This window comes from Narcine bancroftii, chromosome 7 (genome assembly GCF_036971445.1).
Source record: "Narcine bancroftii isolate sNarBan1 chromosome 7, sNarBan1.hap1, whole genome shotgun sequence".
Taxonomy (NCBI): Eukaryota; Metazoa; Chordata; class Chondrichthyes; order Torpediniformes; family Narcinidae; genus Narcine; species Narcine bancroftii.
Genome location: NC_091475.1, coordinates 63,754,690 through 63,781,514, shown reverse-complemented (window position 1 = coordinate 63,781,514; position 26,825 = coordinate 63,754,690). Strand labels below are relative to the sequence as shown.

The 26,825-nt window shown below is 43.0% G+C and overlaps 1 protein-coding gene across 7 annotated transcripts in view; it reads right to left on the bottom strand.

The window, feature by feature from the left end:
* Positions 1–26,228, bottom strand: part of LOC138738971 (cell surface glycoprotein CD200 receptor 2-like) — a 112,226-nt gene extending 85,998 nt beyond the window's left edge. For 2 of the 7 annotated variants that reach the window (XM_069890238.1, XM_069890246.1), the window contains exons 1-2: positions 25,980–26,227; positions 3,841–3,943 (exon numbers count right to left, since the gene is read on the bottom strand). The gene's annotated coding sequence lies outside the window, so the exon portion shown is untranslated. The other 5 variants (XM_069890240.1, XM_069890243.1, XM_069890239.1 and 2 more) reach the window with 5 other exon arrangements.
* Between the last annotated feature and the right edge of the window lie 597 nt (positions 26,229–26,825).

Here is a 26,825-nt window from a genome sequence, read left to right as displayed (position 1 = left end):
ATCCAACTTTGGACCGTTAAGTTCTCGTTTAATGCTCCATTATTTTCGATAATGCTCTTTGGTTTGCTCATATGAGATTTCAAAGTCCAGTGGTCTCTTTTTTGCATGGTCTGAAAGACCATAGGATAGATCAATGAACCTCCAGTAAAAGGCACAATTCAATCGGCAGCCAGCAAAATTGCTGCAGTGAAATTTTTCCCCTCCGTCCTCCGAGGTTTATTGTAAAACCTGTTAAAAGTTCTTTCATTTGACCATCCCGCCTGATGGATGATATCCAAAATGGGGACTTCCACTCTACTAGCAGTAGACATAGCTGCTGCTCTGGTAGAGTGAGCCCCAATCTGAGTGGTCCTCTTTAGCCATTGGCCAAGGTCTGAGAGGATGTCCGCTGATGTGGTTTCTTGTCACATATAAACAAGAATCTCTCTTCCCCTCTGATATCATGAGTACATTCAATATATTGTCTCAGATCCCGCACCACACATAATCTTTCATCCTCTTGATAAGTGTACATGTTGTCTATTTGGACTTTAGTAAAGCTTTTGACAAAGTTCCCCACAGGAGGTTAGGAAAAAAGGTGGAGGCATTAGGTATAAATAAGGAGGTAGTGAAATGGATTCAGCAGTGGTTGGATGGAAGGTGTCAGAGAGTAGTGGTAGAAAATTGTTTGTCCAATTGGAGGCCGGTGACTAGTGGAGTTCCTCAGGGTTTGGTCCTGGGTCCACTATTATTTATTATATATAGTAACGATCTGGATGTAGGGGTGGAGAATTGGATAAGCAAGTTTGCGGATGACACAAAGATTGGTGGTGTTGTGGACAGAGAGGTAGATTACCGTAGATTAAAAGGTGATTTAGGAAGGCTGGAGGTGTGGGCTGAGAAATGGCTGATGGAATTTAATACAGATAAATGTGAGGTGCTACATTTTGGAAAGGCAAATTTAAATAGGTCATATACATTGAATGGTAGACAATTGAGGAGTGCAGAGCAACAAAGGGATTTAGGAGTTATGGTAAATAGTACCCTCAAGGCTGATACTCAGGTAGATGGTGTGGTGAAGAAGGCATTTGGAATGTTGGCCTTCATAAATCGGAGTATTGAATTCAAGAGTAGGGAGGTTATGATGAAATTGTACAAGGCATTGGTGAGGCCAAATTTGGAGTACTGTGTACAGTTTTGGTCACCAAATTATAGGAAAGATATAAACAAAATAGAGAGAGTGCAGAGAAGGTTCACGAGAATGTTGACAGGATTTCAGGGTCTGAGTTACAGGGAAAGGTTGTGCAGACTAGGGCTTTTTTCTCTGGAGCATAGAAGATTGAGAGGGGACTTGATAGAGGTGTTTAAGATTTTAAAAGGGACAGACAGAGTAAATGTGGATAGGCTTTTTCAATTAACAAAGGGGGAGATTCAAACTAGAGGCATGGTTTAAGATTGAAGGGGGAAAATTATAAGGGGAGCATGAGGGGAAATTTCTTTACGCAGAGGGTGGTGGGGATGTGGAATGAGCTTCCGGCAGATGTGGTCGAGGCGGGATCATTGGTTACATTTAAGGAAAGACTGGATCGTTACATGGATAGGAGGGGACTAGAGGGGTAAGGACCGGGTGCTGGTCAGTGGGACTAGGAGGGTGGGGATTTGCTACGGCATGGACTAGTAGGGCCGAACTGGCTTGTTCTGTGCTGTAATGTGGTTATATGGTTTTCTGGTTAAACTTTGTTCCCAACTTGTTTCAACAAATCTTGAACATGAAATTCAACAAAATCATTTCCCCAAATGATAAAGTGTAAACAAGTTAAAGTCTATATTCTTTGGGCCGAAATCAAGGCCACAAGCATGACCAATTTCCGAGATAAGTCATGCAAGTCCAAAGTGTACGCTGGTGACAAATGTTTCAACAAATTCAACACAACTTTAATGTCCCAGATGACGTGATAATGTGGCATAGGACAGACATAAGTGGAATGCTCCCCTCATGAATCTTCAAATCAGGGGATGATTCCAGACAGAGTGTTTGGTGTCTCGTAGAGTTAGGAAAGCAGCCAAAGCTCTCTTGGTCGTGTTGATAACTCTATAACTGGCTATGCGAACATAAAACAAATCAGTGAGGAAATGCAAAATATCTGAAACTGAAACATAATTAACATTTAAACTCTCCTTAAAACAAAACATTTCCCATTTGTTAACATAAGTGACGTATTGCTTCTGAGTTGACTTTCTCCATGAAGCACAAATAATGTCCATTTTCGGCTGCAATTCTTTTATGCCATACTTTTCACGCCAATCCTGCAGCGTAAGAGATGGAGATGAGTGATAGGGTGGGGAAGGAGTGATACTGGTTGAACAAGCAGCTCCTTCTCAACAGTAAAGGCCATTCTAGCAGCATCCAATTCAGCACTGGGAACCAAGACTGGGAAGGCCAATTTGGCACCACCAGTGGTCCCAACCTCCTGAATTTGGTGCAGAAAAGGGGGGAAAAGCATAGAAATTCACTTCTGCCCAATCATTGTAAAGACGTCTATGGTTCTGCCTGGGGATCTGGCAACCAAGAAACATATCTCTGTACATTTAAATGAGATGCAAACAGATCGATTTCTGGCAACCCAAAATTTTGTACTCTCAGATTAAAATTCTTTCCCCCCAACATCCATTCTGATCAATCATTGAACTTTCTAGACATCAAATCCGCCTGATAGTTCAGACGCCCTGGCAAATATGTAGCTGTAATCCAGATATTCCTTTCAATACACCAACTCCACGTCTGTATCACGAGCCAGTTACATGATGGGGACTTCAAATCTCCTATTTTATTCAGGGATGCTACTGCTGAGGTGTTATCTAACCTCATCAGTGAATGTATACCCCTTTCCTCTGCACAGAACAACTTCAGTTCCAACTGAGCTGCCAACATTTCTAGAAAGTTAATGTCAGATGCTGATGCCAGTCTAATCTCCTGAATAGTCCATCTGCCACCGGCAGAGGTAGTTAAGTCTGTGACACCCCATTCTTCACCACTAGCATCTGATCGGATTTCCATATCAAACTTTCTAATCTCTATCATGGCATAAGCCTCCGATACATTTGTCGTCCACCATGCAAGTTCTGCTCTAGTCTCTTGTGGTAAGCTCATAGGTCTATCAAAATGACCCCTGGCGGCCTTTAAGGCTTGTACATTATCTCTTTTCAGGAATCTATATTTTAGCGGATCGTACTGAACGGCTGGGAAAGCAGCCACCAATTTCCCAATTACTTTTGATACTTTACGTACAGAGGGACGTGAATCTGCAATCAAGCCTGTAGAATTTCCACCTTTTAAAAAAATCTTCTAGCAGGCTTATTCTCATAGATTCCGTATTTAAGAGGAACCCAAAGAATTTAATTTCTCTGGTTGGGCTGAGAACTTATTTTTCTGGGTGTATAATAAATCCCAGTTCCTGCAAGAGTGCTGTTGTTGGCCATCACTGCTCTCTGTGTTTTGCCCATGGGATGTTGACCTTTATTTTCCACCCACACCAACCCCTTTTACCTGCACTTTAACATATTTCTGCCTTGCTAATTTAAACATATGTCTAAATACCTCTTGAACCCAGTAATTAAAAGAGTGTAAAGAAGATTTGCAAGGATGTTGCCAAGACTTCAGGAAATAATTTACAGGGAAAGGTTGAACTGGTTAGGACTTTATTCCCTGAAGTGCTGGAAATTAAGGGGAGGTTTGACAGAGATATACAAAATTATGAGAAGGAGAGAATTATAAACATTATAGAGCAGAAAACAGGCCCTTTGGCCCTTCTATTCTGTGCCGAACTATTATTCTGTCTTATACTCCTATCATCAATGTACCTGTCCAAATTTTTTCTTGAATGTGAGAAATGAGCCTGCTTTCATCACTTCAGCTGGGAGCTCGTTCCACATGCCCACTATCCTCTGGGTCAAGAAATTCCCCCTATTGAATAATGAAGGAGAAATTAATGATTTTTTGCAGAAGCTTCAACTTCCATTTTTAAATTGCCAAGCTTGAAAAGATTTAGATTCTCCATTTATGTTGAAAGAAGTTATCAAGGCTTTAAATTCTATGCAAAATGGTAAATCTCCCGGCGAAGATGGATTTAAATCTGAATTTTATAAAAAAATTAAAGTCTTATTAATGCCTTTATTAATGGAAGTATTAAAACAAGCAACTGAAACTTGTTCATTACCAGAATCTTTTTCAAATGCTGTGATAATAGTAATACCTAAGAAAGATAAATATTTATTAAAAATGAAGTCTTATATACCTATATCATTATTAAATGTTGATTATAAGATTATTGCTGAAGTTTTGGCAACTAAATGGAATGGATATTTATCTGAGTTGGCTTATTTATATCAAATGGGATTTATTGAAAAAAGATATTCTGCTGACAATATAGCTAAATTAATTACTCTAATTCATAGCTCTCAGTAGAAATCAGACCTGGCATTAGTTTTATCATTAGATGCCGAAAAGGCTTTTGATAGATTAGAATGGAATTATTTATTTAAGGTTTTGCAAAATTTCTATTTGGGCCAATATTTATAAACTGGATTAAAGCTTCATATAGAAATCCTTTGGCGAGAGTGGTTACCAACGGACAAGTCTCTTCTTTTTTCTTTAACCAGATCGGTTCGACAAGGATGTCCTTTATCTCCTGCATTATTTGTTTTAGCTATTGAACTGTTAGCACAATCAATAAGGCAAGATTTTCGTATTAAAGGAATGAAAGTTAGTGTGGAGGAATAGAAGATTAGTTTGTTTGTAGATGATGAATTGATTTATATCACAGATCCTGAAAATTCTTTAACTTCTTTATGTAAAAAAAAATTATAAGATTATATGAAAATATCTGGTTACAAAATTAATTGGGATAAAAGTGAAGTTATACCATTAGTAGAAGGAAATTATGATCGATGTAAACGAGTAGCTCAATTAAGTGGACACAAAATCTGATTAAATATTTAGGTATCAAAATTGATAATTTAGATAATTTGTATAAATTAAATTATGTACTGCTATTTAATAAAATTAAAGATGATTTAAATCCATGGAATTACTTACCTATTACCTTAAAAGGTAGAGTGAACTGTATTAAAACGACTATTTTCCCAAGGGAAATAAGGCAATCTATTCAATCTATTCCTTGTTCAATACCTCAAAACATTTTTAAAGATCTTAATTCAATTGTAAGGAAATTTTTATGGAAAGGGAAAAGGAATTGGGTACTTTTGGAGAAATTCACTTGGAGATTTGAATTAGATGGTTTACAACTGCCACATTTTCAGAATTATTATAAAGCTGCACAATTGAAATTTATTAATGCAATGTTTGATTTAAATACATCTCCAATTTGTGAAAGTATAGAATTAGATAAAATTGATGAGAAATCTATGTCAGAATTTATTTATAAATAGAATCCAAAACTGTTAATTGGTAAGGACCCACCAATATTGAAACATTTAATTGAATCATGAAATAAAATTGATTATGAGATAGGTGGAAAAGGAAAGATTTCAGCGAAAATGCCTTTATATCAAAATAAACCTTTTTCCTTTTACTGTCAATAATCAGTTTTTAAAGATATGGAATCAATTTGGGATTTTAAAAGTTGAAAATTGTTTTGAAGCAGGAATGTTTGCATCTTTTAATGAGATGAAGGAAAAATATCCAGTTCCTAGCAATACTTTTTTTTTGCTATTATCAGAAAAAAATCTTTTTATTGGAAAAATTAGGCCACAGTTTAAAATTAACTAGACAATCTGCTTTAGAATTATTACTTACTAAGGAAGAAACAAAAAAGTTTATTTCTGAAATGTACAAGTTATTACAAAATAAAATGTCTAGGTTAAATGTTCATAAATCAAGATTAAAATAGAAATCTGACTTAAACAGGAAGATAGATGAAAATGTTTGGAGAAATTTATGGAAGGATAGTATGACTAAGGTTATAAATGTAAGATATAGATTAGTACATTATAATTTTCTACATCAATTATATTTAACCCCTAAAAAATTAAAGAAATTTAATTTAATTTCTTCAGATTTGTGTTTTAGATTTGGAGAATCTTTTTTCATTCGATTTGGACCTGTTCTTAGGTGAGGACATTTTGGAAACAAGTTAAATTATTTTTGGAGAAAGTATTAAAAGTTAGTCTTCCGTTTTATCCAATGTTGTTTTTATTAGGGGATATTAAGTCAATTGGAGATGTGGGGGGGCTGGTAGTCATGGTGGGAAGCTGGCTGATGGAGGACCTCAGTTTTCTTCAGGCTGACTTCCAGGCCAAACATTTTGGCAGTTTCCGCAAAGCAGGACGTCAAGCGCTGAAGAGCTGGCTCTGAATGGGCAACTAAAGCAGCATCATCTGCAAAGAGTAGTTCACGGACAAGTTTCTCTTGTGTCTTGGTGTGAGCTTGCAGGCGCCTCAGATTGAAGAGACTGCCATCCGTGCGGTACCGGATGTAAACAGCGTCTTCATTGTTGGGGTCTTTCATGGCTTGGTTCAGCATCATGCTGAAGAAGATTGAAAAGAGGGTTGGTGCGAGAACACAGCCTTGCTTCACGCCATTGTTAATGGAGAAGGGTTCAGAGAGCTCATTGCTGTATCTGACCCGACCTTGTTGGTTTTCGTGCAGTTGGATAATCATGTTGAGGAACTTTGGGGGACATCCGATGCGCTCTAGTATTTGCCAAAGCCCTTTCCTGCTCACGGTGTCGAAGGCTTTGGTGAGGTCAACAAAGGTGATGTAGAGTCCTTTGTTTTGTTCTCTGCACTTTTCTTGGAGCTGTCTGAGGGCAAAGACCATGTCAGTGGTTCCTCTGTTCATCCATCGGGCACAAAACTCAAAACGGTCAACCAGTTTACCTATCTCGGATGCACCATTTCATCAGATGCAAGGATCGACAATGAAATAGATAACAGACTCGCCAAGGCAAATAACGCCTTTGGAAGACTACACAAAAGAGTCTGGAAAAACAACCAACTGAAAAACCTCACAAAGATAAGCGTATACAGAGCCGTTGTCATACCCACACTTCTGTTCGGCTCCGAATCATGGGTCCTCTACCGGCACCACCTACGGCTCCTAGAACGCTTCCACCAGCGTTGTCTCCGCTCCATCCTCAACATCCATTGGAGCGCTTACACCCCTAACGTCGAAGTACTCGAGATGGCAGAGGTCGACAGCATCGAGTCCACGCTGCTGAAGATCCAGCTGCGCTGGATGGGTCACGTCTCCAGAATGGAGGACCATCGCCTTCCCAAGATCGTATTATATGGCGAGCTCTCCACTGGCCACCGTGACAGAGGTGCACCAAAGAAAAGGTACAAGGACTGCCTAAAGAAATCTCTTGGTGCCTGCCACATTGACCACCGCCAGTGGGCTGATAACGCCTCAAACCGTGCATCTTGGCGCCTCACAGTTTGGCGGGCAGCAACCTCCTTTGAAGAAGACCGCAGAGCCCACCTCACTGACAAAAGGCAAAGGAGGAAAAACCCAACACCCAACCCCAACCAACCAATTTTCCCTTGCAACCGCTGCAATCGTGTCTGCCTGTCCCGCATCGGACTTGTCAGCCACAAACGAGCCTGCAGCTGACGTGGACTTTTTACCCCCTCCATAAATCTTCGTCCGCGAAGCCAAGCCAAAGATTAAGTCAATTGCCTTAGAATTAAGAATGACTATGTATCAAATTGAATTTCTATGTTTCTATAAAATGTTTGGCCATCACCTGGAAATTTGATTTAGTTTGAGACAAAGATGACATACAGTAATGAAATCCTGTGTTCCTTTAGAAAAGATAACATATAATTTGAGGGATAAATATCATTTTTTGTAAAAGTATGGAGCCCATACCTAAAAATTCTTGGTTTGAAGATTTAATCTCTCGACCTGTTCCGGTGGGCGTCTAGGTTTCCACAGCTAAAAAGTGACGGTCTCCTTTCTTAGTAGGTAGAAGGGGGAGGAGGGAGGGTGTTAGTGGGGTGGATGAGGGAAGTTTTTTTAAAATTTAATCATATACTTTCTTTATGAATATGTTATAATTGATGTTATATGATTTAAAAATTATAAATAAAATATTCAAAAAAAGTTCATCCTAAACTTTTCCCCTTTCACCCTTAATCCTCTGGTTTGTATCTCACTTACCCTCAGTAGAAAAAGATGACTTTCATTTACTCTGTCTATTACCATCACTTTGTATACCTCTATCAAATTTCTCTTCTTTCTTCTACACTTCAGGGAATAAAGTCGGAACCTCTTTAATGATTCCCTGTAACTCAATTCATGAAGACCCGTTAACATCCTAGTAAGTCTTCTCTGCCCTCTTTTAATCTTATTGATATCCTTTCTGTAGTTCGGTGACCATAAATGCACACAATCCTCCAAATTTGGCTTCACCAATGTCTTATACAACTTTACCATAACATCCCAACTCCTGGATTCAATAGTAAAAGATGAACGTTTACAGGCACTGTGATTGAAGTAAAACACAAAGCTGGAGAAAGTCAATAGGTCAAATCATGTACTTTACGTGGCAAAGATAAAGATACATAACCAACGTTTTGGGCTTGAGCCCTTCATCAAAGTATGAACAAAATGTGGGCAGGTGTCCGAACAAAATGGTGGTGGGAGGTGGTCAGGGGAGGAGCACAGTCCCTTAGGCAGGAGATAAGAGGAGATTAAGGGAGGGAAGGCACACAAGCAAATGGAGGGAGAGGGGCTGGCTTTGTGAATTGAAGGGGAAGGGCTGGAGAGCTGGAAGGAAGAAGACAGAGGGATAGGGAAGAGAGGAAGAGCTAGGCTATTGGAAATTGGAGAATTCAATGTTAATGCTATCAGGTTGGAGAGTCTCTGATGGAAAATGAGGCGCTTCTCCTCCAATCTAGGGGTGGTATGGGTGTGACAGTACTCCATTCACAGGGCCATTCCCCCTTCTCTTGTTTACTTGTGTGCCCTCCTTATTCACCAATTTCCTCCTGCCCGTGGGACTGTGCTTCCCACCATTTGATCTGGCACCTGCCACATTTTGTTCATAGCTTGATGAAGGGGTCAAGCCTGAAACATTGGTTATGTTGTAGCAACTGTGTCACAGTATGAAATGAAGAATGAAAAAATGATCAGACATGGTCAAGTCGAGGCTCAGTAAAAGTAGTTTACTCAAGCAGTCACCTGCATCTTTTTAAAACTGCGCATGTTCCGAATCACATCATCGAATTGTGATGCCACTCGGCACTTCCCTAGCTGGTTCGATTTAGCCTCCGATGAGCCACTACATGGCCAACCCGCCCCAGAACTGGCGATAGGAGGCTAAACCTCTGTTGCCATTATTGTCCACCGCTCTTGGGTGGTCGTCCGTGCCTTTGCATTGGGGGTCGTGGCAAGAGCCAATCAAGGTCAAAATGAGCAGGCTTTAGTTGGTCAATCATAAATGTCTCTAGATGTCCGCCAATGTCCAGTACACAAGTTGTACGATTGTTTCGTAACATTCTGAAGGGGTCCTCATACGGCCTCTGGAAGGGTGGCCCATGTGCACCTCTACGCACAAACACAAACTCACAGTCCTGGAATTCCTTTGGGATGAAGGGTCTCATGGTTCCATGCCTTGATGTGGCACCCCCTGTCCATGTGCTGCAGGCACGAACTCCCCAGGTACAATGAGCAGGGCTTCATAACCAACTCTGCCGATGAGGAGTTGAGATCCTCCTTGGGTGTTGTTCTTATGCCCAGGAGGATCAAGAGCAGCTCGTCTGCTCAAAGGTCCCTGGAGGTGGGCCATCAGTGCAGCCTTCATAAGCTTATGGAACCACTCGACCAGGCCATTCGACTGTGGGTGGTAGGCTGTCATGTGGTGAAACTGCATTCCCAGCTGTCATGACAAAACATCCCAGAGTGTGGAGGTAAACTCTGTTGTGTGTGGGTAGGCTGAACCGAGATACCCAGACAGAAATAAAAGCTCTGGGACATGAATCAGTCAATGAGTCCGTCATAGGAAATGCCTCCGGCCACCAAGTGAATCTGTCAATGACCGTTAAGAAGTACCTAGACCCTTGTGATACCAGAAGCGGGCTGACAATGTTGATATGCACGTGGTTGAATCTGTGGTGTGGTGGCTGGAAAGGCTGAAGCGACGCCTTCACATGCCTTTGCACTTCTGCAGATCGGCCGTCCATGCACGTCTTTGCCCAGCACGTGACCTGTGTTTTGAGTCCATGCCAAATAAACATATTGCCTATCAGGCGGACCGTCGCTCCAATTGAGGGGTGGGACAGTCCATGAATGGCATTAAAAATGCAACATCTCTATGCAGCAGGGACAATAGGGCGAGGCTGACCTGTGGAAACGTTGCACAGGAGAGTGGTACCTTGCAGCCCAAAGGGTACATCCTCGAGTTGCAGGCTTGTGACAGCTGTTCTATAAGCCAGGAGTTTGACATCCTGCTGCGGGACAGGGCATCAGCCACCATATTACTCTTACTGGAGATATGCTTAATCCTGGTTGAAAACTTGGTGTTGCTGGCAGGATGCCTTCCTAAAGGCAAATGTTAGCAGTTTGTGGTCAGTAAAAACTGTGAAGTCCCTGTCTTCCAAAAAATGGTGGAAGTGCTTGACCGCTAGGTGCGGTGCCAGCATTTCCCTATCGAATATGCTGTATTTAGTTTCCGGAGGGTGGAGATGCCTACTAAAAAATGCTAGAGGCTTCCATTGGCCATTGGTGAACTGTTCCAAGACCCCGCCTGCTGCCGCATCGGACACGTCTATTGTCAAGGCAGTTGGTGCATCCATTTGTGGATGGGCCAGCAATGTTGCCTTCACTGGGTGTCTTTGGTCTGCTGGAATCTCTTTTGTCCACTCGAATTCTTTGGCATCGCTGGGCATGAGGTTTCATAATATGAGCTACAGGGGGTAGAGGGTGATAGAAATTGACCATCCCCACAAATTCCTGGAGTCTTTTGATGGTATCGGGCCTCGGGAATTTGAGGATGGCTTTCACCTTGCTAGGCAATGGAACGACACCCCAGATTCTGATGTCCCAAGAACTTGGTAGAGCACTGCCCGAATTTGCTCTTGGCAGGATTCACAGTTAACCTGACCTGCTGTAGGCAGCGGTAGAGTAAATGCAGATGCTGTAAGTGCTCTTTGTGAGAGTTGCTGGTGACGAGGATATCACCCAAGTATATGAAAAGAATGTCCCACCGCGTCCATCAGTCACTGGAATGTCTATGCAGCATTTTTGAGCCCAAAAGGGATTCTCAAAAATTTGAAGAGGCCAAACAGTGTTATGACGACGGTCTTGGGCACATCCTATGGGTTCACAGGTACCCACGCACCGTCAATTTTAGAAAGTATCCTGGCCCCATAAGGATTAGCTGTAAAGTCCTGTATATGGGGCATGGGGTAGTGGTCTGCAGTGGTAGCGTCGTTGAGACACCTGTAATCTCGGCAAGGTCTCCGGCCTCCTGTGGCTTTGGGAACATATGTAGCGGGGATCCCCACGGGCTATCAGATTCCAAGTTCCTCCATTTTGTGGAACTCTTGTCTTGTGAGCTACAACTTGTCGGGTTGCAGGCGTCAGGTTCAGGGGTGTAGAGGAAGTCCTTGGGTGAGGATGTGGTGTGCCACACCATGCTTGGATGTGGCAGTGGAAAACTGGGGGAGCGACAATGTCCGGAAACTCTGCAAGAAGTCTGGCAAATTTGTTGTTTGAGTACTCCACGGCGTCTAGGTGTGGGGCAGGTAGTTTGGCTTTTCCAAGGTGGAAAGTCTGGAACATTGAGGAGTTCACCAACCGGTGCCCTTTTAAGTTTACCATCAGTGAGTGGGCTCTGAGGAAGTCAGCACCCAGCAACAGCCGGGACACAGCAGCAAGAATGAACTTCCATGTGAACTTATTGTCGCCGAATTTCAGGGGTATAATCCGTGTGCCATACGTACAAATCAAACTGTTATTCACTGCAGTGAGTGCTGGACCTGCGCTCCTGGTACGGTGTGTAAAAGCCCAAAGAAGGAAGGACACTAACCTCTGCACCCGTGTCGACTAGAAATTTGTGCTGGGAGAGTTTGTCCCAGACGTAGAGTAAGCTGTTACGGTGGCTAGACGTCATACCCATTAGCAACAACTAGCCATGGTGTTTCCTGGAAAAGTGCAATGGGGTCGGCAGCAGTGAGTTCCAGAACCCCAGCGTTGATGGTAAAAACACCAGGTGGTTGGCATGGAGACATGCTTGTCCAGGAGAATGTGCACCCTCATCGCAGGTACTCATGGAGCCTGGGCATTTGGGTGTGATGCAGCACTAATTTCTGTAGGCCTTGTGCCTTGCTGTTTCATATGCCATAGAATGTCTGTACGGGGGGCCACTGTTTGAGGGTTATCAAAGTCCTCGTCAGCCAACATGAGGGGGATGTCTTCTGACATGTGCTCTAAAAACAACTGCTCACAATATTCAAAATTTGGCCTCACCAATGTCTTAAACAACTTGAAAATAACATCCCAACTCCTGTATTCAATAGTAAAAGATGGCCTATGGCTATCAGCCAGTGGCAACGTGTCATTCATTATCTCCAAAGGGGCATGGTCCCCAGGCCATCGATATGGAGAAGCCATGCTGCTCGTTCACGCTGTGAGAGACTGTAAATCCAGAGGGGAGGGCTTTTAGGGCTTCATACTTGCTGAGAGCTGGTGGGTCCTGAAGGAGATCCATTACTCGACCAGCCGTGACCTGGTTGAAGGCGCTTACCACATTATAGTACTTAGTGGCGTCCACTTCTATCTTGCGAATGTGGAACTGTGCCTCAATCTACCCAAACCAAACTTCAGTTTGCAGTGAGTCAAAAGACAGGCAGTTTGAGTGAAATTGCTGCATTGTCCATTTTGGGTCCAAAATCCGTTTGGGCCCGTCGGGGTCACCAATGTAGCAACCGTGTCGCAGTGAAATGAAGAACGAGAAAATGATCAGATGTAGTCGAGTTGAGGTTCAGTAAAAATCATTTACTCAAACATTCACCTGCAGCTTTTTAAAACCTTGCATGTTCCAAATAAGGTAATTGCATTGTAACGTCACCCGGAACCTCCCGAGCTGGTTCAATTAAGCCTTCGATGATCTGCTACATATGCATCTTTATCTTTGACCTGCTGAGTTTCTCCAGCATTGTGTTTTTATTCCTCTACTCAATACTTTGATTTTTGAAGGCCAGTATACCAAAAGCTCAATGTGACACCACTTTCAGGGAATTATATATCTGTATTTCCAGATCCCTCTTCTCTACCGCATTCCTCAGTGCCTGACCATTTACTGTGTAAGTCCTTTCTTGGTTTGTCCATCCAAAGGACAACACTTCACACTTGTCTGCATTAAATTCCATCGGCCACATTTTAGCCCATTTTTCCAGTTGGTCCAGATCTGCAGGTGTTGGAAACCTTCTTCATTGTTCACAACGCCTCCAATCTTAGTGCCATCTGAAAACTTACTGATTCTATTTACCACATTATCATCCAAGTCTTTGATATAGATGACAAACATCAATGGTCCGATCCCTGAGGGACACAGGCCTTCATTCTGAGAAGCAACCATCCACCACTACTCTCTGGCTTCTCTTGTACAGTCAATGTCAAATCCAATTTACTTCCTCACCACAAATACTGAGTGTCTGAACCTTCCTAACCTCCCATATGGGACCTTGTCAAAGACCTTACTAAAGTCCATGTAGTCAATGTCCACAGCCTTTTCTTCGTCAATGTTCCTGGTAACCTCCTCAAAAAACTCTCTAAGATTGGTTAAACACAACGTTGACTTCCCTAATCAGTTTCTGGATATCAAAATAATTGTATATCTGATTTTTTTGAATGCCTTCCAATAATTTACCTACTATTGACATCAGGCTCACCGACCTATAATTTCCTGGGTTACTTTAGGAGCCTTTTTTAAACAACATGAGCTTCCCTCCAATCCTGTGGCTGAGGACATTTTAAATATTTCTGGCAGGGCCCTACAATTTCTACATTTGCCTCCCTCAAGGCCTGAGGGAATATCTTGTTTAGACCCTGGAGATTTATCCACCCTTATTAGATAGAGTAAATGGAAGCAGGCCTTTTCCACCGAGGATGGGTGAGACAAGAAGTTGAGGTTGAGGGCGACAAGTAAAAATAGGACATTAGGGGGATCTTCTACACGCAGAGAGTGGTGGGATGATGGAACGATATGCCAGGTGAAGTGGTGAATGTGAGCTTTGTTATGATAGTTAAGAAAAATTTGGACAGGTATATGGATTGGAGGGGTATGTTCCCAGTGCAAGTCAATGGGTCTAGGCAGAATTTGGCACAGACCAGATGGACTGAAGGTCTTATTTCTCACTGTAGTGTTCTCTGGTTCTAAGTGAATTCAACACCTCCTCTTGCAGTATGTTCCAGAGATCAACTGCTCTCTAAGTGAGGGCTGCATGGTTAGCGCAGTGGTTAGTGCAACGTTATTGCAGAGCCAGCATCTCAGATACAAGTGTGCTGCCGTTTGTAAGAAGTTTGTTCATTCTCCCTGTGACCTGCCTGGGTTTTGCCCAGGTACTCTGATGTTCTGCCATTCTCCAGAACATGCGGGGTTGGTAGATTAATTGTGTGGCATGGCTTCCAATGGCTAGAACCGTTGTAAATAAATAAATATTTAACTTATCTATTAGATCATCTTTAGAACCTTCATCTTATAGAATTCCATTAAGCCACATCTCATCCTTCAATTGAATGTATATAAAATGCAGATATATTTTTGAAGATAGATAGATTTTTGGTTCTGGAGAATGTGTGGGTAGGTGGAGCTGAGTCCACAGCCCAAATGGCTGTGATTGTACTGAGTGATGAAGCAGGCTGGATGGGTCAGATGGCCGTCTCTTGCTCCTATTTGTAATGTTTTATCTCTCTCTCTCTCTCTCTCTCTCTCTCTCTCTCCCCCCCCCCCCCCCCCCCCCACCGAGTGACAAGCACGCACCTCATTTCCCTTTTAACATGACAAAGGTTCCCTCTGAAGCAAAGGGGCATTGTTCTCCTCTGACCATTTCTTGCTCTGGCATGCCTGCTGAGTCTTTCCAACACTCTCATTTGATTCTCAGATTTCCAGCAGTCTTATCCTTTCTCTTGAGACTCACGAGTGAACCTCCAGGAGGCAGAACAACTCGAAACTTCACTTGAACAACGGGCTTACATTGGAAATTGTACAAGAAACTATTGCGATTACTAATACACAACTGCAGATAAGGAATTTTGGACATGAATTCAAAAAGCTTACATTAGCCCTGGCAAGCAACAAGCTCATTCTTCCAAAGCAGCTATTTATCCTCACATTATCACTAAAAGCTTCAATTAACAGTTAGTTTATTTAACTGACAAGTGCATTTGTTCATCTTGTTTAAAAAATATGGGATTGTTTTACATTCTTCTGCTTCATAGTACACATTTTATGTTCTCCATTCTGTAAACGACAGAAGACAAGCAGCTAAAATCTGTCTGTTCAGTATAAATTTATTTGAAAACAGATAGTAAAGTTGTAAATTTGCATTACAATTTTACCCCTTTAACATTTAAAGTCATGTTTTCCACACTCAGAACTGGCTTGCCTACAGAAACAGAGGGGAGTAGTAAATGTGACGGGCTCTGCCTGGAAGTTAGTGACTAATAGGGACATTGTGATTGTCCCAACCTCCACCACAATCCGCAGCAACGCATTCCAGGTACTGTTAGCAGGGACGGTCATTCAAGAAGCTGGTCAGACCAAAGGAGTTTCAATGGACTTGAAACCTGGAAGGCCACTCACGTAGGAGGCAGGCCAAAAGTCGTGTCCCCTGTCAATCATGATCAGGCCAACCCACACCTTCCTCCTCCTCCTCACCTCAGGCCACACGGGCCTACCTGGGTCGGCTGCTGTCTTGCTGCCATATGAAACCCAGCATGTGTACTTGTTCACTCTCTTTTCCCCTTGAGACCATCCCTAAGCTCATCTCCAGGTTATGAGCTATAAAGAGAGTTCTTTGGAAGGCTTCTTAAATAACTTAGAGATGAAAGATTCAAATAACAAAAGAGACTTTTACTGATGCCTTCCACCATCTCAGGAAACTGTTCACACACTCCGATACATACACGCACATACGCCCCACAATGGTACACTGCAGTTACTATAGTGAGGAGGGGGTATTCTTACTCCGTTACAAAATGGTTCACATCCCTCCTTCTCAAGATAAAAAAAAAATTTAGTGTTCTTTATCACTTTCTTTCTAGTGCAACTTAAGTAATTGAACTTGTTCACTCGTTCATTTACACAGCTATTTTTAAATAGTTCTCATCCATATCACACTGACGTCAGCATGTTCCTTCACCATCTTGTGGATTTGGCTATGACCATTGGGCTCTGTGTTGCTGGTACACGTGGAGGTGATGTAGCTTGGTGTGTTTCACCTGACAACTGCTGTGTGGATGTTTTTGTATTAGTTGTTGTGGTCTCTTCACTTGTTACCTCACTTGTTGTAGGCTTTGCTGGTATTAAAGCTCCCTGCTTCATCACATCTTCCTCCTCCGCTGATGGCCAGAGTCTGTCTCGACAATGTATGATCTCTGTGGCTTCTCTGATGACCTTTGCTGGGGTCCATATTTTCAACATCAGCTCTTGAGTATGCAAATGCTGCCCTCTGAAGAGTTCTGGCAATGTTTGTGCATGTTTGTTATAATGTTGCCATCCTTCTGGTTTCCTCCTTGTCTTCTAGAGGGTTTATTTTGCTTGGCAGAGTTGTTTAATATCTCCTGCCATTTAGAAGTTCTGCCAGGGACTTCATGTCAGCCCTTAAAGGTGTTGTGGTATGGGTCTTCTTTTGTTTCACGACACTTAACTAGTGTGCATTTCACAGTTTGCACTTGTCTTTCAATGGACCCACGACCTTTGGAGTCATAAAGGATGATGTAGTGATAACAAACCCATATTCTGTTGCCAGCTTTCTGAATTCTTGTGACGTGAACTGTGTTCACGTATCCTTAAATCTGCATTTTGCAGCAACAATTTTTAGTCTAGTGAGGAAGTTATCAACAGTTTCATCAGTCTCTTGCATTAAGCCTTGAACTTCATAGCGTTTAATTCTATGATTAGATCTGGGTTCAAGGTGAGAAGCAAACTTTGCAAATATCTGTTCTGGATCATTTTTCTCCACCTCTGTAAGTTCCCAGCTATTAAATAAGTCAAGGCCTTGCTCCCCTGTTCAGACAAGTATATAATTGACCTTCTCTGCTGTTGCATTTTAAAAATAGCTTTTGAATGTTAAATTGGACATGATGAAACCTTTTAAATGATTCGCCAATGTCTTCAGCCTCCCGTCCATCACTGGGTGAACTGTTGTTGCTCCAGCCGTTTTTATCAGTAATTTTTTTTTTCTCTTCTTCCTCTTCGTATTTCAGTGACTTACGATCAATTGTACAGCTTTATTCCTGTTCTCATGCTGCTGCCACCATGTTATGTCTCTTGAGTGACTTAGGAGGCTTCTTAAATAACTTAGAGATGCAAGATTTAAATAACCAAAGAGACTACTTACTGATGCCTTCCACCATCTCAGGAAATTGTCCACACACTCACATATACATGCACCCTACAGTGGTGCACTACAGTTACTACAGTGTACTAAGGTGTGTCCTTACACGGTTACAAAATAGTTCACATTATCCTGACTATATAACATGAGCTGTGGCTGACACCAGAGGACTAGTTGTAAGGTGTGTGCTGGTAAAAGATGGTGTATCATAGCTTTATTTATCTTTGTTAAATAGTGTTCCATGCCTGTTATCAAAGGTTGGGAGGTGATGGAAGGTACTGTTAATTCTTACATAGTTACATGGATCAAAGAAAAATAGAAGCTATGGGGTAGGGAAAAATTAGATTGTTGTGAAGTAGGTTTACATACGTCAGCACAACAATGTGGGCAGAAGGGCCTCCACTGTGCTGTAATGCTCTGTGTGCTATGTAAATGAACCTTTATGAAATAGAAATAAAAATATTATGAAATAGAAAATAGAACCTTTATGAAACAGAAATAGGATCAATGAACAGCAGTGAAATTACATTAATATGAGGATGTACCATGATAAAAGTATGGATACCATATAACTGAGTACAGGTTGTCCTCAACTTATGACTGAAATTGGGACCAAAGGTCATAAGTCTGAATGAGGAAACGAAGCAGTTTTTCAAAAATATTTCCAACAAATTAGGAATCTCACCACATGTACAGTATTTTAAAAAAAAATATTGGTCGTATGTGCTGGTGGAAGTAATTCACGTTGGTCATAAGCTGAGGAGTACCTTTAAATATCATCCCAAAATATTTATTTTATATTAATGGATATACATGATTAGTGTGTGCTGGGTACTATGCGTATATGTGTGCATCATATTCTGGAGAAACACTTTTGTCTGGTTCCATTATACACCCAAATGATAATAAACTTGAAGTTGATGTTGGGCTCAATCCAATCAAAATTCCCAGCTAGTGAGCCAATCCCTTGCAGTTGAGGTCACTATAATCAAGAAACTTGGCCTCTCACTCTTTCCATGGTAAAATTGTGAAAATCAATGTCTTCCAATTGAAATAGCTGCTTTCATTTGTAACAGAGTTTAGAATGTGGAAATGAAATCAACAGCTTTGATTGCAGCTATAACACTTTTTCATGAACTCCCATAAGAAGATGATGGAGATCTAATGCTCATTATATGGTGTTGTTTCCCTCTCACGTTCAGAGCAGTTTGGCTTCATAAATCAAAGTTCAAGTTCAAGTCAAGGTACATACTTGACATCACATACAACCCTGAGATTCTTTTTCCTGTGAGTGAGGCAGAATTTCTACTTATTAGTCATGTAAACCAAACATTTTCAACCTTCTTCTGGCTAAACCCACCTTAGGACACACCTTAAAGGGAAGCAATCATTTGATGTCGTAGCATGTCGATAGTACTGGTCGTTTGATGTCATAACATGTCGATAGTACTGGTCATTTGATGTCATAGTCTGTCGATAGTACTGGTCGTTTGCTAAGACTGGTGGACTCGCCATGAGCTTCTTGAGGCCTTCAAATGCTTTTCTGATGGGCACTGTCCCATTACCATTCTGAGTCTTGTAGTGGCGTGGACAGCTCATTGGCATTCGGAATGAATCTGCCCAAGTAGTTTGCCTTGCCTAGAAATCTTTGGAGTGATGTGACATCTTTAGGTAGTGGCACTTCACTAATAGCTCTGGTCTTAGTACTATACAAACTTAAGGCGCACGGTATAGGGGATATGGTATTGAGGTGGATAGAGAATTGGTTGACAGATAGGAAGCAAAGAGTACGAAAACGGGTACTTTTCGGAATGGCAGTCAGTTAGTAGTGGGGTACCACAAGGCTCTGTGCTAGGACCCCAGTTATTTAAGATATATATTAATGATTTAGATGAGGAAATAGAAAACAGCATGTCCAAGTTTGCAGACGACACGAAGCTGGGTGGGATTGTAAGCTGTGTAGAGGCTGTTAAGAGTGTGCAGGGTGACTTGGACAGGTTGGGTGAATGGGCAAATGCATGGCAGATGCATTATAATGTGGATAAGTGTGTGGTTATCCACTTTGGAGGAAAGAATGGAAGGGCTGAGTACTCTCTTAATGGTATCCAATTAGGAAAAGGGGAGATGCAAAGAGATCTGGGTGTCGCTGTGCATCAGTCATTAAAAGTGGGCAGGCAGGTGCAGCAAGCAGTTAAAAAGGCGAATGGTATGTTGGCGTTCATATCAAAGGGATTCAAGTTCAGGAGCAGAGAGGTATTGATGCAGTTGTATAGGGCCTTGGTGAGACCTCACCTGGAGTATTGTGTTCAGTTTTGTTTTCCTTATCTGAGGAACGACATCATTGCCATGGAGAGAGTGCAGAAAAGGTTTACCAGATTGATACCAGGGATGGCGGGACTTGCATATGAAGAAAGGCTAGAACGACTAGGCTTGTACTCGCTGGAGTTTAGACAATTAAGAGGAGATTTAATAGAAATGTTCAAAATTCTTAAGGGATTTGACAGGCAAGATGAAAGAAAGAAATTAGAAAGGCCAAAAAAAGGCGTGAAGAGGCTTTGGCTGACAGAGTAAAAATAAATCCAAAGGGTTTCTATAAGTACATTAACAGTAAAAGATTAGTGAGATAAAATTGGACCCCTTGTAGATAGCGAGGGTAGGCTGAATGAGAAGTCTGAGGAAATGGGGGAAATTTTGAACGATTTCTTTGCCTCGGTATTCACTAGGGAAAAAAATGTTGAACCAGTTGAAGTAAAGAAAAATAGTGGGGAGGTCATGAAGCATATAAGGATAACCGAGGAGGTAGTGATGGCTGTGTTAAAAAAGATAAAGGTGGATAAATCTCCCGGACCGGACAAAATATTCCCTAGGACACTCAGGGAGGCTAGTGGACAGTTAGTGGGGCCATTAACAGAGATATTTAGGATGTCACTGGCCATGGGTGTGGTACCAAAGGATTGGAGGGTGGCGCATGTGGTTCCTCTGTTTAAGAAAGGGTCCAAATGCAAACCTGGGAATTATAGGCCTTGTAAGTCTGACGTCTGTGGTGGGCAAGTTGATGGAAAGTGTTCTTTTTGGAGGTACAGGGATTGATAGGGAGTAATCACCATGGTTTTGTCAGGGGTAGATCATGCTTGACAAACCTGATTGAGTTCTTCGAGGGGGTTACAAAAAAGGTTAATGAAGGGAAAGCTGTGGATGTTGTCTATTTGTACTTTAGTAAAGCTTTTGACAAAGTTCCCCACAGGAGGTTAGGAAAAAAGGTGGAGGCATTAGGTATAAATAAGGAGGTAGTGAAATGGATTCAGCAGTGGTTGGATGGAAGGTGTCAGAGAGTAGTGGTAGAAAATTGTTTGTCCAATTGGAGGCCGGTGACTTAGTGGAGTTCCTCAGGGTTCGGTCCTGGGTCCACTATTATTTGTTATATATAGTAACGATCTGGATGTAGGGGTAGAGAATTGGATAAGCAAGTTTGCGGATGACACAAAGATTGGTGGTGTTGTGGACAATGAGGTAGATTACCATAGATTAAAAGGTGATTTAGGAAGGCTGGAGGTGTGGGCTGAGAAATGGCTGATGGAATTTAATACAGATAAATGTGAGGTGCTACATTTTGGAAAGGCAAATTTAGATAGGTCATATACATTGAATGGTAGACAATTGAGGAGTGCAGAGCAACAAAGGGATTTAGGAGTTATGGTAAATAGTACCCTCAAGGCTGATACTCAGGTAGATGGTGTGGTGAAGAAGGCATTTGGAATGTTGGCCTTCATAAATCGGAGTATTGAATTCAAGAGTAGGGAGGTTATGATGAAATTGTACAAGGCATTGGTGAGGCCAAATTGGGAGTACTGTGTACAGTTTTGGTCACCAAATTATAGGAAAGATATAAACAAAATAGAGAGAGTGCAGAGAAGGTTCACGAGAATGTTGACAGGATTTCAGGGTCTGAGTTACAGGGAAAGGTTGTGCAGTCTGAGGCTTTTTTTTCTCTGGAGCATAGAAGATTGAGAGGGGACTTGATAGAGGTGTTTAAGATTTTAAAAGGGACAGACAGAGTAAATGTGGATAGGCTTTTTCAATTAAGAAAGGGGGAGATTCAAACTAGAGGACATGGTTTAAGATTGAAGGGGGAAAATTATAAGGGGAACATGAGGGGAAATTTCTTTACGCAGAGGGTGGTGGGGATGTGGAATGAGCTTCCGGCAGATGTGGTCGAGGCAGGATCATTGGTTACATTTAAGGAAAGACTGGATTGTTACATGGATAGGAGGGGATTAGAGGGGTATGGACCGGGTGCTGGTCAGTGGGACTAGGAGGGTGGGGATTTGCTACGGCATGGACTAGTAGGGCCGAACTGGCCTGTTCTGTGCTGTAAGTGGTTATATGGTTATATGGTTTGCATCCTGTCAATATCCACAAAACCTTTTTTTGCACAGATGCAGGAAGATTGTTCCCAATGTTGAGCAAGTCTAAACCAGGGGTAACAGTTTAAGGATAAAGGGGAAGTCCTTTAGGACTGAGATGAGGAAGAATTTTTTTCACTCAGAGGGTGGTGAATTTATGGAATTCTCTGGCACAGGAAGTGATTGAGGCCAGTTCCATAGCTATATTTAAGAGAGAGTTAGATTTAATACTTGTGACTAGAGGGATCAGGGAGTATGGTGAGAGAGCTGGAACAGGGATGATCAGCCATGATCAAAATGAATGGCGGTGTAGGCTTTAAGGGCCAAATGGCCTACTCCTACACTTATTTTCTATGTTTCTCTGTCTGCTTTTAGGCCATCTTTTGTGAATATGTGGCTCACATATGGCACTTGGTCCACCCTGAACCTGCACTTATTAGCATTCAGACACAGGTGTACATTTTTTTGCTCTGTCTAGTAACCTTTTTAGGTTGGGGTCAAGTTCCTCTGTGGTCTTGCCTCCTACTAGGATGTTGTTGACTACAGTGGTACATGGATACCCAGTGAATGTCTGTTCCGTGGATCTTAGGAACACCTAGCTGGCTGAATTGATGCCAAATGGCATCCTTACCAATCTGTACCATCCGAAAGCGTTGCTAGAAGTTGTTAGCAGTAAGGACTGATGGTCTAGTGTTATCTGGCAGAATGAACTCTTTGTGTCTGGGTGGCCACTTCCTCCACTGTCCGTTTTGGATGGTATGGCATTTTCAGTATTGTGTTTAAGTCTTTAGGGTTTATGCATATTATTATTTTCTTGGTGTTTTTCTTTTTTGCCACCACCATGGATGAGACCCATTCGGTGGGTTTGGACACGGGGGAAATGACCCCTAATTGTTGAATTCTGTCTAGCTCCAGTTTGACTTGTTTCTTCATGGCACTGGGATCCTCTGTGCGGGTTGCACAACTGGGTGTATTTCTGGGTCTATGCGCCTACTATAGGTGACTGGCAGTTTTGGATGGTATGGCATTTTCAGTATTGGTGTACAACCAGTCCGAAGGTTACCAAACCCAGGTCTACACATGCTCTTATCCCCAGTAGTAGGAGTAGGTCTTCTTTGATTACATAGAAGGAGAGTGGTTGTATACATCCCTGTGTGGTGCACAGCAGTTGCACCATCCCTAACGGGTGTATTCTGCTGCCTCTGCATGCCACCAGGCTTGAGGCTCTGCCCTTGGATTGTATCATTGCTTTATATTTGATCCTGTTGAACTCCTTCAATGGTAAAACACTACGTCTATTTTAATTTCCACTGTTCACCGTTACGGTGACGAAGGCTTCACCATTTCTCTTGAGTGTGGATTCCCTCAGATTTTCAGGGTCACCTGGTGTGGACACTGTCGATATTGAACTCCTCTTCAGATGACTCGTCCTCTTTAGTCACTTGGTCCACCGGTCCCTGAACTCTTTCTCGTGTCCGTGTTCTTTGAGTGCTCCTGCACTCTCGCACGAAGTGGTTCCATAGCAGGCAGTTCCTGCACTGCCTTCCCTGGGCTGGGCACACCTTTCTGTGGATGTGTTCAGAAGCGCACTTCCCGCTGGTGGCCGCCTCTGTGGGGCGACCTTGTTGGTGGGTCTGCTCACCACTGTCCTGCCACCAGCTGTTGCTGGTCAGGGCTGTCCGGCAGCTGTTGCCATGCCTCTGTAGTGGCCACAGCTGGGCGTGGCTTGGACCATGTCTTGTTGCCTTCTCTGAGGGTGCCACCAGGCACCTGATGCTGGTCTCCACTACTTCATAGGCTAAGCACTTATCTATGGCTTTATGTAGTGTTAATTCGCTGTCTTGTAGCAGCGTTTTTCTCATTCTGTTGTCGAGCACTATGTGGTCTTTTATCAGGTCATCGGTCAGTGTGCCAAATCTGCAGGTCTTGGCATTCAGCCTTAATGCACTTACGAAGGACAGTATCGGTTCTCCTATCTCCTGGTCTCTTCTATACAACTTCAGCTGTTCCATGGCGATGTTAACCTGTAGGCTGCACGTTTCCCGAAATTTTGGTTTCAGACACTCCGGGTCCTCCCTGGACTCCACCGCCTGAACTATTTGATTCTCATCTCTAACTTTCGGTGCATATACGAATGCTCGCTCCCTCTTGATAGCCTCTAGCCCGGTCAAGTTGAGCAGAATATAGGCTTTTTTGCATGGTGTCTTGTCCAAGTGCGCAGCCATAATAAAGATGTCATATTCCTCTTCAAAAATCCTCCAATTCTCAGCCACTTTGCCCTCGAACAGCAATGGGTTGGGGTGTCTCCATCTGCCAGGTGTAGCGGCTGGGAAAACGTGGTTGTGTACTCACTGCGTCACAAAACCAACCTGGTCTCTGCCTTCAAGCTCTGCTCATCCAACTCCTGACACCATTTATGTGTCTGGAGGCCAGAGCTGGTGGATAAACCATACACTTTATTAAATCAAAGTAAACGCAGTGAACCACGAGTCCCGGGTGGGGATGGGGGAACAGCTGCTCCTCCCGAGCTCCACTCTTGACTGGGGTTTTTCAGTTGCCCCCTCATGCATGTTTGCAACGTCCATCTTTTACGGTGTCCCGCACATGCTGTGCATGTTCTGCGAGCCAGTCTGCATAAAGCTGCCTATGGTGGGTGGGGGGGTGGGGGAGTCCATCCCATCCCAACCAGGAAAAGTCAAGAGAAGAAAGCAGCCCGAGCACTGGCCGCCAGGTCGTGACAAACCCATAAACCCTGATATGTGTTTCACACCATTGTTGTGAGTGTCCTGAATGTTATGTGTAACTGTTTAAGTGTTAAATATTAAATGTTGAGAGTGTGGGGGCGTGGGGGGGGGGGGGGGGATGGGGCGGAAAGAGCTTGAACTCTGCAGAAAACCATGTATAATTATAAACTGTTGACATTGACATTGATAAATGTTGATAACTGTTTAAGTTTGGAAAATTATAAATAAAATATTCAAAAAACAAGAACATCCTCGTGGCTGATGTTCTGGCCCATGCATCTGTCCTGTCTGTGCACTCCCTGTCCCATGGAATCAATTTTACAGCACTTGCAGTAGCCCAGCGGCAGGATAGTGAGATACCAGCCTATCGCACTCCAGGCTCAGGGCTACAGCTGGGAGATGGGCATTTCGGGCCATCTGAAGCCACACTTCTCTGTGATGAGTCCACTGGCTGACCTCGGTCCACCATTCCCACGTTGGCCCACCCATCCATGCAGCTGACAACTCAACTGGTCGCAAACAGATTCATGTGGCATGGCCTACGTAAACAGGTTGGCCACTGGGCCAGAACTTTCCTACACTGTCAGACATCTAAGGAACAGAGGCACGTGAAAGCTCTTCTTCAATCCTTCCTGCCAAAACACCATATCCACAAGGACATCGTTGGGCTGCTGCCAGTTTCCAGAGGTGGCATGTACCTGTTTATGATAGTAGATGGGTTCACTAGATGGTCGGAAGCTGTCCCGCTCTCAGACATTTCCACAACATCCTGCGCCAGGGCCCTCATCACCCATCTTGGGCCTTCCTTCCATTATCACGTTGGATAGTGGGGCACAGTTCACATCCGGCCTCTGGGCAGTGTTGGCACAGCTCCAGTTACATCACACCATGGCCTACCACCCACTGTCTAATGGCCTATAGAAAGGTTCCATCGGCATTTGAAGAAGGCCCTCATGGCACATCTCCGATTAGGTGGACGAGTTGCCTTGGGTGGTCCTTGGCATCTGCACTGTGCCAAAGGAGGATTTGGCCACGTCCTCCACTGAGCTTGTCTTTGGGGCCCCGCTGACTGTCCCAGGAGTACTTGTGCCAGCAGCTCGTGAGATGGTGGGCTGCTTGGCCCTTAAACTCACACCATACTCTATCCTATGTACTGAAAGATCTCGAAGACGGCGAATAAGTTTATATAAGGAAAGGCATGCACTGGATCCCCCTTCAGCACCCATACAAGGGTCCATACAATATGTTACAACACAACGGGAAGACGTGCCTTTTGGACATTGGAAGTAGGGAAGAAATGTTCATGGTCGACCACCTCAAACTGGCACACCTTGACCTCAACCAACCGGCAACTGTTCCAGCCCCACGATGGAGAGGTCAGCCTCCCAAACGTACAAACTGTTTACAAACTGTGGACTTGGCACCTTTGAACACTGGTTCTGGGAGGGGGATGGTTCATGTCACGAACTGCACTGATCCACAAGCGAACCGGGTCACGGAGGTGCAGGCTTGCACTGGGCTGACATCACAATGGTCCCCGTGGGAGGGACTGAAAAGGATCATGGGAGTGGTGCTGGTAAGCTCTCGGGGAGTTCCAGTAAAGTCAGTCTGTTGGTTTAACTCACAGCCTCTCTGTGCTTTTTCTTTTGTTCACTTCACAGCACACTGACCACAGTGTATAGGTTTAATATCCTTTATTTATAATGAAATAGCTGACTTAAGGTATGCCCCAATACTTAAAATTAAAAATGCTTGGGAACAGGATTTAAATTTGTCCATATCAGAAGAGATTTGGGATTCAATTTTTAGGTTCACCGTTATGGTTGTACATTGGTCCTATATTTCCAACCAAATGATCTCCTATCTATCCAAAGGTAAATTCATGTTGTGATAAATGAAAGAGAGATGAGGCCTCTTTAATTCATATGTTTTGGTCCTGTCCTTGTCTTGAAAAGCACTGGAAGGAGATTCTCTGAACTTTATCTTTAATCTTGGATATAAAGATAGAACCAAATCCTTTAGTAGCACTATTTGGTACAATGGGTGACAATGATATTTTGCTAACCTCCAAAGCAATGTCATATCTTGTCTTTTGGCGAGACGTGTTGTATGACTC